This window comes from Ranitomeya imitator, chromosome 6 (assembly GCF_032444005.1).
Source record: "Ranitomeya imitator isolate aRanImi1 chromosome 6, aRanImi1.pri, whole genome shotgun sequence".
In the NCBI taxonomy this organism is placed as follows: Eukaryota; Metazoa; Chordata; class Amphibia; order Anura; family Dendrobatidae; genus Ranitomeya; species Ranitomeya imitator.
This window is the reverse complement of record NC_091287.1, coordinates 528,572,198-528,585,142: the sequence shown is the minus strand read 5'-3', so window position 1 is coordinate 528,585,142 and position 12,945 is coordinate 528,572,198.

Below are 12,945 nucleotides of genomic sequence, written 5' to 3'. Positions count from 1 at the left end.
TGGAGGAATGGGCCAACATACCAACAACAGTGTGTGGCAACCTTGTGAAGACTTACAGAAAACGTTTGACCTCTGTCATTGCCAACAAAGGATATATTACAAAGTATTGAGATGAAATTTTGTTTCTGACCAAATACTTATTTTCCACCATAATATGCAAATAAAATGTTAAAAAAACAGACAATGTGATTTTCTGGATTTTTTTTTCTCAGTTTGTCTCCCATAGTTGAGGTCTACCTATGATGTAAATTACAGACGCCTCTCATCTTTTTAAGTGGTGGAACTTGCACTATTGCTGACTGACTAAATACTTTTTTGCCCCACTGTATGTGTGTATATGTATGTATGTATGTGTGTATATATATATATATATATATATATATATATATATGTATATATATATGTATATGTTTTTCATACAGCGATACATAGCAGGAAAGCATGTAATTCAATTGTCGGCTTTTGCTAAATCCTTACCGAACCCGACAGGATATGAGACATGGTTACATACAGTAAACCATTTCATATCCGTTATATTTTTACATATCCCTCACTAATAATAATGTTAGAAGTGTTTGTGTGTAAAATTTGGTAGCTCTAGGTGTTAAATTAAAGGGTTAATTAACGAAAAAAACTGACAATTTTCTCCACCAGAGAAGGAAAGCCAGTGACTGAGGGCAGATATTAATAGCCTGGAGAGGGTCCATGGTTATTGCCCATGGCTAAAAAAATCTGCCCCAAGCCACCTCGGAAAAAGCACATCTGTAAGATGCACCTATTCTGGCACTTAGCCTCTCTTCCCACTACCCTGTGGCATTGGCATATGGGGTAATAAAGAGTTAATCTAACCTTGCTATTGTAGGGTGACATTAACCTGGTTAATAATGGAGAGGTGTCAATAGGACCCCTATCCATTATTAATCCAATAGTAGAAAAGGGTTAAAACTACACACACATTAAGAATAAAGTATTTTATTGAAAGAAAGAAACACAGGTTTTTTATATGTTTATTGTACGCTCAATCCAACCGAAGACCCTCGTTCTCCTGTAAAAAAAAAAAAAATCCAAAATAAAAAACCGTATTCCATACCTGTCCGCCGTACAGTCATGTCCCACACTGTAAATCCATCTCAAGGGGTTAAATACATTTACAACCAGGAGCCTTCTAATGCTGCCGCTCCCGGCTGTAAAATACAGGAATGAATGAAATGCAGGGAATGGAGCTTCGGTAACGTCACCGAAGCTGCGCCCCCTGGCGGCATGAACTCTGTAGCATGGGAAAGTTTCTGAATATTTTCCCACGCTACAGTTCATATGAGTTCATACCGCCAGGGGACGCAGCTTCGGTGTCGTCACCGAAGCTCTGTTCTCTGCATTTCATTCATTCCCCAGTCTTTTACAGCCAGAAGCGGCCGCATTAGCAGCTTTCCTGGTTGTAAATGTATTTAACCCCTTTAGATGAATTTACAGCGTGGGACTAGAGTGTACAGCGGACAGGTATGGGATATTGTTCTCCTGTATAAAAATCCAAAATAAAAAAGCAACGAGGGTCTTCGGTTGGATTGAGCATGCAATAAGGATATTAAAAACCTGTGTTTCTTTCTTTCAATAAAATACTTTATTCTTAAAGTGTGTGTGTATTTTTAACCCTTTCCTACTATAGGATTAATAATGTGTAGGCGTCTTATTCACACCTCTCCATTATTAACCAAGCTTAATGTCACGTTAAAATATCAAGGTGACATTAACCCCTTATTACCCCATATCCCACCGCTACAGGGCAATGGGAAGAGAGAGGATAAGTGTCGGAATAGGCGCATCTTACAGATGTGCCTTTTCTGGGGTGGCTGGGGGCAGACATTTTTAGCCGGGGGGGGGGGGCAATAACCGTGGTCCCTCACTAGGCTAATAATATCTGCCTTCAGTCACTGGCTTTCCCTCTCTGGCGGAGAAAATTGCGCGGGAGCCCACACCAGTTTCTTTTCATGAATTAACCCTTTAATTTAACACAGAGTTCCCAAATTTTACACACAAACAGTTCTAACATTATTAGTGAGGAATATGTAAAAATATAACGGATATGAAATGGCTTACTGTATGTAACCATGTGTCATATCCTGCCGGGATCAGTAATGATTTAGCAAAAGCCGACAAAAGAAATACCGACTTTTCTGCCATCTAACTCTGAATGAAATATATATATATATATATATATATATATATGTGTGTGTCAATGATATATATATATATATATATATATATATATATATATATTACAGTACATACCAAAAGTTTGGACACCTCATTTAAAGATTTTTTCTGTATTTTCTTGACTATGAAAATTGTACATTCACACTGAAGGCATCAAAACTATGAAGTAACACATGTGGAATTATATACGTAACAAAAAAGTGTGAAACAACTGAAATTATGTCTTACATTCTAGGTTCTTCAAAGTAGCCACCTTTTGCTTTGATGACTGCTTTGCACACTCTTGGCATTCTCTTTATGAGCTCCAAGAGGTAGTCACCGGGAATGGTCTTCCAACAATCTCGAAGGAGTTCCCAGAGATGCTTAACACTTGTTGGCCCTATATGTGTCTCACTGATATGGAGATAAATATATATACAGTCTCTATATAATATAAAATATATATATATATATATATATTTATTTATTTTTTATATTATATAGAGACTGTATATATATATTTATACTGTATATATGTTTTCACGAATATTTGAGCCCATGGATCCATTATATGTCCATTTTGCAAGCCGGCGAGAAAATCTTGCCATACAGATGTCACACGGATACTTTTTGGAGAAAAAATTGCATCCTCGCATTGAATACGGATCACTGTTCATGAATATTTCTGCATATCTCGGCCTTAAAAAAAAACGGACCTTATTTTTATACGTTACGTACGTGACACAATATTTTTTACATTTTTGTTTTTGAATTGGGAATTTTTTTTTATCTATCTAGTGAATCTGTCGGTAGGGTAAACCCTCTTAAGTTGTTTATATGGGCATATCGGTCATAGGAAGCTGAATAAAATGATACCTTGATGTATGTAATCTGATGTTTTATTCCAGAGAAATCCAAGTTTTTCTTCCTATGAGAATGAACTGTTAAGAGCTATGTACAGACATGGATCTCTCTGAGAATCTGCCTCCAGAGATTATTTTAAGGGGGAGTTACCAGTGTAAGACATGTAATTACTGGCCGTTGGATCACCTTATCTCACTGCAAAGCTGTGTGTAAGTATAACAAACACAGTACAGCAGAGCTGAATTTTGTCTAAATACAAACACAGCTGCAGCTCTCCATTCATAAAGCTGTCTGTATTCCATCTTCCTCTATACTGCCTGTGAGACGGAAGCTGGCGAAGTATTAATTAGAATCAGGGCACAGTTCAACAGCAGAGCTGACAGCACTATGAAAGGACAACTGCATCAGCATAGCGGTTAGTAGTGAGGCAAATCTCAGCTCTGCTGTATTGTTAGTAGTAATTACACCTCTACAGTGAAATAAGGAGAGCAGACTGTCAGTCACGACCTCTCACACTGGTAATGCCCCCCTTTCATTTAAAATATCCGCTTGTGGGCGACTCTTGGGGAGATCTATGCCTGGTCCATAGATCTTAACAGCTCACTTACATATTAAGAAAAATGGGGATTTCTCTGGAATAAGACAACAGTTCACAGATATCAAGGTATAATTTTATTTATCTTCCTATTCCCTACATGCCCATATATACGGCTCATTAGGATTTGGTAAATATATATGTTATGTTTATATTTATTATGGTATAGTCTTACCTCAAAACGATACACAAGGAAGACGTCACGATAATCCTTTGTATATATACAGTACAGACCAAAAGTTTGGACATACCTCATTAAAAGATTTTTCTGTATTTTCATGACTATGAAAATTGTACATTCACACTGAAAGCATCAAAACTATGAATTAACACATGTGGAATTACTGTATATACTTAACAAAAAAAAGTGTGAAACAACTGAAATTATGTCTTATATTCTAGGTTCTTCAAAGTAGCCACCTTTTGCTTTGATGACTGCTTTGCACAATCTTGGCATTCTCTTGATGAGCTTCAAGAGGTCGTCACTGGAAATGGTTTTCACTTCACAGGTGTGCCCTGTCAGGTTTAATAAGTGGGATTTCTTGCCTTATAAATGGGGTTGGGACCATCAGTTGTGATGTGCAGAAGTCTGCTGGATACACAGCTGATAGTCCTACTGAATAGACTGTTAGCATTTGTATTATGGCAAGAAAAAAGCAGCTAAGTAAAGAAAAACGAGTGGCCATCATTACTTTTAAGAAATGAAGGTCAGACAGTCCGAAAAATTGGGAAAATTTTGAAAGTGTAAGATCGCTACTTCCAACAGGTGGCGCTATAGAGTTTAAGTCTTCTTTTTCTCAGAAGAGGCAATTTGCATATTATATTTCCCAGAGGAGCATTGCACGGCGAATAAGCCTCCTTACCTTGACAAGCCAGAGATGGTATGTCACTCTCCATAAGGAGAAACGTTGCCCCTTAGACCCCAGTCCAGAGCCTCTCACCTAGCGAAATCAGTTCTCATGCTTCGCACTGACGAGGGCCAACAGCCCGAAACACCGTGTCTGCGAATTGAGATACTGATTTGGCTTTAATCCTAAGTCATATTGCACGACTCGTTAAAGGGTTGATTGTGACTTGTAGGATCGCTACTTCCAACAGGTGGCGCTATAGAGTTTAAGTCCTCTTTTTCTCAGAAGAGGCAATTTGCACAAGAGTGTACAAAGCAGTCATCAAAGCAAAAGGTGGCTACTTTGAAGAACCTAGAATATAAGACATAATTTCAGTTGTTTCACACTTTTTTGTTAAGTATATAATTCCACATGTGCTTATTCATAGTTTTGATGCCTTCAGTGTGAATGTACAATATTCATAGTCATGAAAATGCAGAAAAATCTTTAAATGAGAAGGTGTGTCCAAACTTTTGGTCTGTACTGTATGCACATAGCGGGAACATGATTCTGCAATCAAGGGCCTTCAGCAATCAATGGGCTCCCCACAATCACATCTAGAACGGTGAGCATCAGAAGATTTGAGCCATTTCAATGCAGCCGTCAAGAGATTTACAGTGGCATTTAAATGGTTAAACAGTAACGATCGGAGCTAAGGGATGGTTTACACTGCGCGATGCCTGTCGCCGGTCTGCCATCATTTACTAGCCTGTTTACATAAGGTTGTTCTGACTTCAGATGTGCAATAAATAGATAATAGATCGGACAGTGCTTTCATTCTCGGCAGCACTGGTTCTATTTAGGCAGGAATGTGCTGCCGAGAGTGATAATCTTTTGTGCAGCATGAAAGATCATTTCACCCCACGAACGGGCATTTTGTTCATTCCTCAACCTGTTTGGACGGCACGATTATTGCGACGCGAGAATTCCTAGAAATGTTCAACAACGCCAGTCTTGATGAATCGTTTTATTTTGCATTTTCTCTTCCAATTATTTAATTTTTTTTCCACTGCGAATTCTTCAGAAATATTTACTCAGTAAATTTTACGTTGCGGTGGTTCCACGGGGTATCGGCCTTTGGAGAAACATATCCTCATAAAAGCAATGGGTGCTACTTAGTGGCGCAGACACGACTGTTTTCTCCCAATATCTGCTGATCTCGGGAGATCCCAGCCGTGAGGTCGCCATGATCAATTTGGTTCTGGAGAAACCCTTTCTATGCAGGTGATCCACTGGCATTGCGGTGTTATTCTCTGATGTCTCGCGCTTCGTTTCGGTGATAGAATTGTGTCTAGACGGTAGTAAAAACAGGAAATGTATACGATTATATTAGAAGCTGCCGCTGCGAGCCGGAGCCGGACTACAGTTATAGCTGTGCACATTAAGACCGTGTTTGGTTGCCAAGTTTTACTTACAGTCACTGTACGAGAAGAAGGAATAATAACGGCTCAGGAACCAGCCAACAATCAGTGGGGGGTTACCTATACTATGTCAGCTTGGGGTTCACATTTGTGTTTTTTGCCGCTGCGTTTTAGCGCAAAAAAAAGCATGCTTTTTTTTCCTATACTTAACATTAACCCCTTAAGCCCCGAGGGTGGTTTGCACGTTAATGACCGGGCCAATTTTTACAATTCTGACCACTGTCCCTTTATGAGGTTATAACTCTGGAACGCTTCAACGGATCTTGGCGATTCTGATATTGTTTTCTCGTGACATATTGTACTTCATTTTAGTAGTAACATTTATTCGATATAACTTGCGTTTATTTGTGAAAAAAACGGAAATTTGGCGAAAATTTTGAAAATTTCGCAATTTTCCAACTTTAAATTTTTATGCCCTTAAATCACAGAGATATGTCACGCAAAATACTTAATAAGTAACATTTCCCACATGTCTCCTTTACATCAGCACAATTTTGGAACCAAAATTTTTTTTTTGTTAGGGAGTTATAAGGGTTCAAAGTTGACCAGCAATTTCTCATTTTTACAACACCATTTTTTTTTAGGGACCACATCTCATTTGATGTCATTTTGAGGGGTCTATATGATAGAAAATACCCAAGTGTGACACCATTCTAAAAACTGCACCCCTCAAGGTGCTCAAAACCACATTCAAGAAGTTTATTAACCCTTCAGGGGTTTCACAGGAATTTTTGGAATGTTTAAATAAAAATGAATATTTAACTTTTTTTCACACAAAATTTATTTCAGCTCCAATTTGTTTTATTTTACCAAGGGTAACAGGATAAAATGGATGCCAAACATTGTTGTACAATCTGTACTGAGTACGCTGATACCCCATATGTGGGGGTAAACCACTGTTTGGGCGCATGGCAGAGCTCGGAAGGGAAGGAGCGCCATTTGACTTTTAAATGCAAAATTGACAGGAATTGAGATGGGACACCATGTTGCGTTTGGAGAGCCACTGATGTGCCTAAACATTGAAACCCCCCACAAGTGACACCATTTTGGAAAGTAGACACCCTAAGGAACTTATCTAGATGTGTGGTGACCACTTTGACCCACCAATTGCTTCACAGAAGTTTATAATGCAGAGCCGTAAAAATAAAAAATCATATTTTTTCACAAAAATGATCTTTTCGCCCCCAATTTTTTATTTTCCCAAGAGTAAGAGAAGAAATTGAACCTCAAAAATTGTTGGCCAATTTGTCCTGAGTACGCTGATACCCCGTATATGGGTGTAAACCATTGTTTGGGCGTATGGCAGAGCTCGGAAGGGAAGGAGCGCCATTTTACTTTTCAATGCAAAATTGACTGGAATTGAGATGGGATGCCATGTTGCGTTTGGAGAGCCCCTGATGTGCCTAAACATTGAAATCCCCACAAGTGACACCATTTTGGAAAGTAGACCCCTTAAGGAACTTATCTAGAGGTGTGGTGAGCACTTTGACCCAACAAGTGCTTCACAGAAGTTTATAATGCAGAGCCGTAAAAATAAAAAATCATATTTTTTCACAAAAATAATCTTTTCGCCACCAATTTTTTATTTTCCCAAGGGTAAGAGAAGAAATTAGACCACAAAAGTTGTTGTGCAATTTGTCCTGAGTGCGACGATACCCCATATGTGGGGGTAAACCACTGTTTGGGCGCATGGCAGAGCTCGGAAGGAAAGGAGCGCCATTTGACTTTTCAATGCAAAATTGACTGGAATTGAGATGGGACGCCATGTTGCGTTTGGAGAGCCCCTGATGTGCCTAAACATTGGAACCCCTCACAAGTGACACCATTTTGAAAAGTAGACCCCTTAAGGAACTTATCTAGATGTGTGGTGAGCACTTTGACCCAACAAGTGCTTCACAGAAGTTTATAATGCAGAGCCGTAAAAATAAAAAATCTTATTTTTTCACAAAAATGATCTTTTCGCCCCCAATTTTTTATTTTCCCAAGGGTAAGAGAAGAAATTAGACCACAAAAGTTGTTGTGCAATTTGTCCTGAGTGCGACGATACCCCATATGTGGGGGTAAACCACTTTTTGGGTGCATAGCAGAGCTCGGAAGGGAAGGAGCGCCATTTGACTTTTCAATGCAAAATTGACTGGAATTAAGATGGGACGCCATGTTGGTTTGGAGAGCCCCTGATGTGCCTAAACATTAAAAACCCCCACAAGTGACACCATTTTGGAAACTAGACCCTCTAAGGAACTTATCTAGATGTGTTCTGAGAGCTTTGAACCCCCAAGTGTTTCACTACAGTTTATAACGCAGAGCCGTTAAAATAAATTTATTTTTTTTTCGCAAAAATTTTTTAGCCCCCAGTTTTGTATTTTCACAAGGGTAACATAATAAATTGGACCCCAAAAGTTGTTGTCCAATTTGTCCTGAGTACGCTGATACCCCATATGTGGGGGGGAACCACTGTTTGGGCGCATGGCAGAGCTCGGAAGGGAAGGAGCGCCATTTGGAATGCAGACTTAGATGGATTGGTCTGCAGGAGTCACGTTGCATTTGCAGAGCCCCTGATGTACCCAAACAGTACAAACCCCCCACAAGTGACCCCATATTAGAAACTAGACCTCCCATGGAACTTATCTAGATGTGTTGTGAGAACTTTGAACCCCTAAGTGTTTCACTACAGTTTATAACGCAGACCCGTGAAAATAAAAATTCTTTTTTTTTTCACAAAAATGATTTTTTAGCCCCCAGCTTTGTATTTTTACAAGGGTAACAGAATAAATTGGACCCCAAAAGTTGTTGTTCAATTTGTCCTGAGTACGCTGATACCCCATATGTGGGGGGGAACCACTGTTTGGGCTCATGGCAGAGCTCGGAAGGGAAGGAGCGCCATTTGGAATGCAGACTTAGATGGATTGGTCTGCAGGCGTCACGTTGCATTTGCAGAGCCCCTGATGTACCCAAACAGTAGAAACCACCCACAAGTGACCCCATATTGGAAACTAGACCTCCCATGGAACTTATCTAGATGTGTTGTGAAAACTTTGAACCCCCAAGTGTTTCACTACAGTTTACAACGCAGAGCCGTGAAAATAAAAATCCTTTTTTTTCCCACAAAAATGATTTTTAGCCCCCCAAATTTTTATTTTCCCAAGGATAACAAGAGAACTTGGACCCAAAAAGTTGTTGTCCAATTTGTCTCGAGTACGCTGATACCCCATATGTTGGGGTAAACCCCTGTTTGGGCGCACGGGAGAGCTCGGAAGTGAAGGAGCACTGTTTTACTTTTTCAATGCAGAATTGGCTGGAATTGAGATCGGACGCCATGTCGCGTTTGGAGAGCCCCTGATGTGTCTAAACAGTGGAAACCCCCCAATTATAAATGAAACCCTAATCCAAACACACCCCTAACCCTAATCCCAACTGTAACCCTAACCACACACCTAACCCTGACACACCCCTAATTCTAATCCCAACCCTAATCCGAACCGTAAATGTAATCCAAACCCTAACCCTAGCCCCAACCCTAGCCCTAACCCTAACCCTAACCCTAACCCGAAAATGGAAATAAATACATTTTTTTTAATTTTATTATTTTTCCCTAAGGCTAGGTTCACATTGCGTTAGGGAAATCCGTTTAGCACTAGCGGATTGCGCTAACACAATGTCTTTTTAGGTGTCGTGTTTAGTGGTCGCGTTAACGTCCCCGCTCTGGAAGATCGGGGATCGGACCTCGGGCGCGCCGCGGACGCTGCAAGCAGCGTCTGAGGCGCGCCACAAAAGAATGGCACCTTGCTAGCGCGAGCCGAAAATGGCACGCTCTAGCGATGCGCTACACCTGAAAATCACATTGCTGTCAATGGTTGTGCTAACGGACCCGTTGCACGGCGTTAATTGTGACATTTTCGCCGTGCAACGCTGTCCGTTAGCGTTAACCCATTAACGCAATGTGAACCTAGCCTAACTAAGGGGGTGATGAAGGGGGGTTTGATTTACTTTTATAGCGAGTTTTTTAGCGGATTTTTATGATTGGCAGCCGTCACACACTAAAAGACGCTTTTTATAGCAAAAAAGTTTTTGCGTCTCCACATTTTGAGACCTATAATTTTTCCATATTTTGGTCCACAGAGTCATGTGAGGTCTTGTTTTTTGCGGGACGAGTTGACGTTTTTATCGGTTACATTTTCGGACACGTGACAGTTTTTGATCGCTTTTTATTCCGATTTTTTTGTGAGGCAGAATGACCAAAAACCAGCTATTCATGAATTTCTTTTGGGGGAGGCGTTTATACCGTTCCGCGTTTGGTAAAATTGATGAAGCAGTTTTATTCTTCGGGTCAGTACGATTACAGCGACACCTCATTTATATCATTTTTTTTATGTTTTGGCGCTTTTATACGATAAAAGCTATTTTATAGAAAAAATAATTATTTTGGCATCGCTTTATTCAGAGGACTATAACTTTTTTATTTTTTTGGTTATGATGCTATATGGCGGCTCGTTTTTTGCGGGACAAGATGATGTTTTCAGAGGTAACATGGTTATTTATATCCGTTTTTTTGATCGCGTGTTATTCCACTCTTTGTTCAGCGTTATGATAATAAAGCGTTGTTTTTTTGGCTCGTTTTTTTTTTTTTTTTTCTTACGGTGTTCACTGAAGGGGTTAAGTAGTGGGCCAGTTTTATAGGTCGGGTCGTTACGGACGCGGCGATACTAAATATGTGTACTTTTATTGTTTTTTTGTTTTTTTTTTATGTAAAGAAATGTATTTATGGGAATAATATTTTTTTTTTCTGCTTTATTTAGGAATTTTTTTTTTATTTTTTTTTTTACAAGTGTGGAAATTTTTTTTTTTACTTTTTCACTTTGTCCCAGGGGGGGACATCACAGATCACCGATCTGACAGTGTGCACAGCACTCTGTTAGATCGGTGATCTTACATACAGCCGGGCAGGATTAGAGCTGCAGCTGCAGCCTGATCCTGACCCGGAAGTGCTCCCTGCAGGACCCGGATGCAGCCCGGCGGCCATTTTGGATCCGGGGACTGCAGGGAGAAGACGCTCGGTACACGGTGAGCACATCACCGTGTACCGATCGTCTCAGGGAAGCCCGCAGGGAGCCCCCTCCCTGCGCGATGCTTCCCTGCACCGCCGGCACACCGCGATCATCTTTGATCGCGGTGTGCCGGGGGTTAATGTGCCGGGAGCGGTCCGTGACCGCTCCTGGCACATAGTGCCGGATGTCAGCTGCGATAGGCAGCTGACACCCGGCCGCGATCGGCCGCGCTCCCCCCGTGAGCGCGGCCGATCGCATATGACGTACTATCCCGTCCATGGGAATTAAGTCCCAGGTCACCTGGACGGGATAGTACGTCATATGGGATTAAGGGGTTAAAAACGCATGCGTTTTGACGACGCATGCGTCGTTTCTATGCATGCGTTTTGTTGCAGAAATGCAACATGTAGTAATTTCTAGAGGCTTTTTTTGCGGCAAAAAAAGTATTGCTGTCTATGTAAACGCATGCGTTTTTAAGCACATGCATTTGCATGCGTTTTAATAGAAAAACACAAGAATACACACTGATAAGCCACCCCCCAACCCTAACCCTAGGGATCCTAACCCTAAGGGTTAGGGTTAGGATCCCTAGGGTTAGGTTTAGGATCCCTAGGGTTAGGATCCCTAGGGTTAGGGTTAGGATCCCGTTTAAACGCGTTTTTTCACCACATGCGTTTGCATTTAAAACGCTGCGTTTTTAAACGCAAATGTGAAACCAGCCTAAACGCATCTCCGTGGGCCCCTAAACTAGGTAGCCATGTATAGAACTACAGATGTGCACCCTAATCATAGTGGGTATAGAGGAACCTCCGCAGAGGACTGGGCTGTTACTGAATCAGAATCACTATACCAAGACTGATATTACTGCCATACAGTGGCCATATAGTGGAGGTAGCAGCCTTGCGGAACATATACAATAATAGAGATAGTGACTTACAGCTGACGTTCTTTCTGATGGAGTTGTTCACTTTTCCTGTCTTCCATCTGGCCCAGACCGCCATGACAACTTCTCCCAGCCACGACTAGTCTGCAGAGATTACAACAGACACATCTGACTTCTCACATTTCCAGCACCGTCCCCATCTATCGCCAACCTGCCCGAATGCCTCATCATGAAACCCCAACACTGACCCTATTTCTCCCCTATTTGTCCCTTTTACTAAATCGGCTGTATGGCACAGAAACGGTTCTCCTCTCAGCGCCCCTACATGACATTAGTGCCCCCTTTGTGTCCTCTAGATAGTAAAACTGCCCCCTAAAAATATTAATGCCCTTTGCGAGCACCCTTGTAACGAACAGCTCCCTCTTTTTGCCCCTTACACAATAATAAGTTGTCCTGTGTTGGGTATAATACCCTGGGTGCCCCTATAATGTAATAATGCCACTTAAGTGACCATTGAATGAATATTGTCCTGAGTGCCCCTAAAATGTAAGAATGTCCCGAGTGTCCAGTTCTGGATTAACCCAATTTAATCAATTCAGGGACCTATAGAAAATAAAAAACAAACTATATTCACTTCTCTTAGCAGTGTCGTTTCTGTGAAGGGGCTCCCAGCAGGTGACATGATCATTTTGTGTCCCTTGACCGCTGCAGCCAATCACTCTGTGGCAGTTCCAGGTGGAAAAATCTGCACTGTCCCTAAGAAGAGGAGAATTACTGCTCTAGTAAAGTGCGTGTTCCCAAGATGAAAGATGGGGAAAGGGAAGACGCCTACCACAGTGTCTTGGTGGCAGATGTATGGAGCCATTAGTGATGTAGAGGAGAATTTACCATTAATGAGTGAATTGAGGGTAGCAGTGTGAAGTGAGCACGAAGACCAATCGACCTGGGCGAGACCCAGGAGTGACTGTGCCATTACAGAAACAAAGGCTCGCGGTGCATGGAGTGAGTGTGCTAGAGTGATGCGGACAAGGGCGAAGTTGTCCAGCCTGGAGATCCGAAG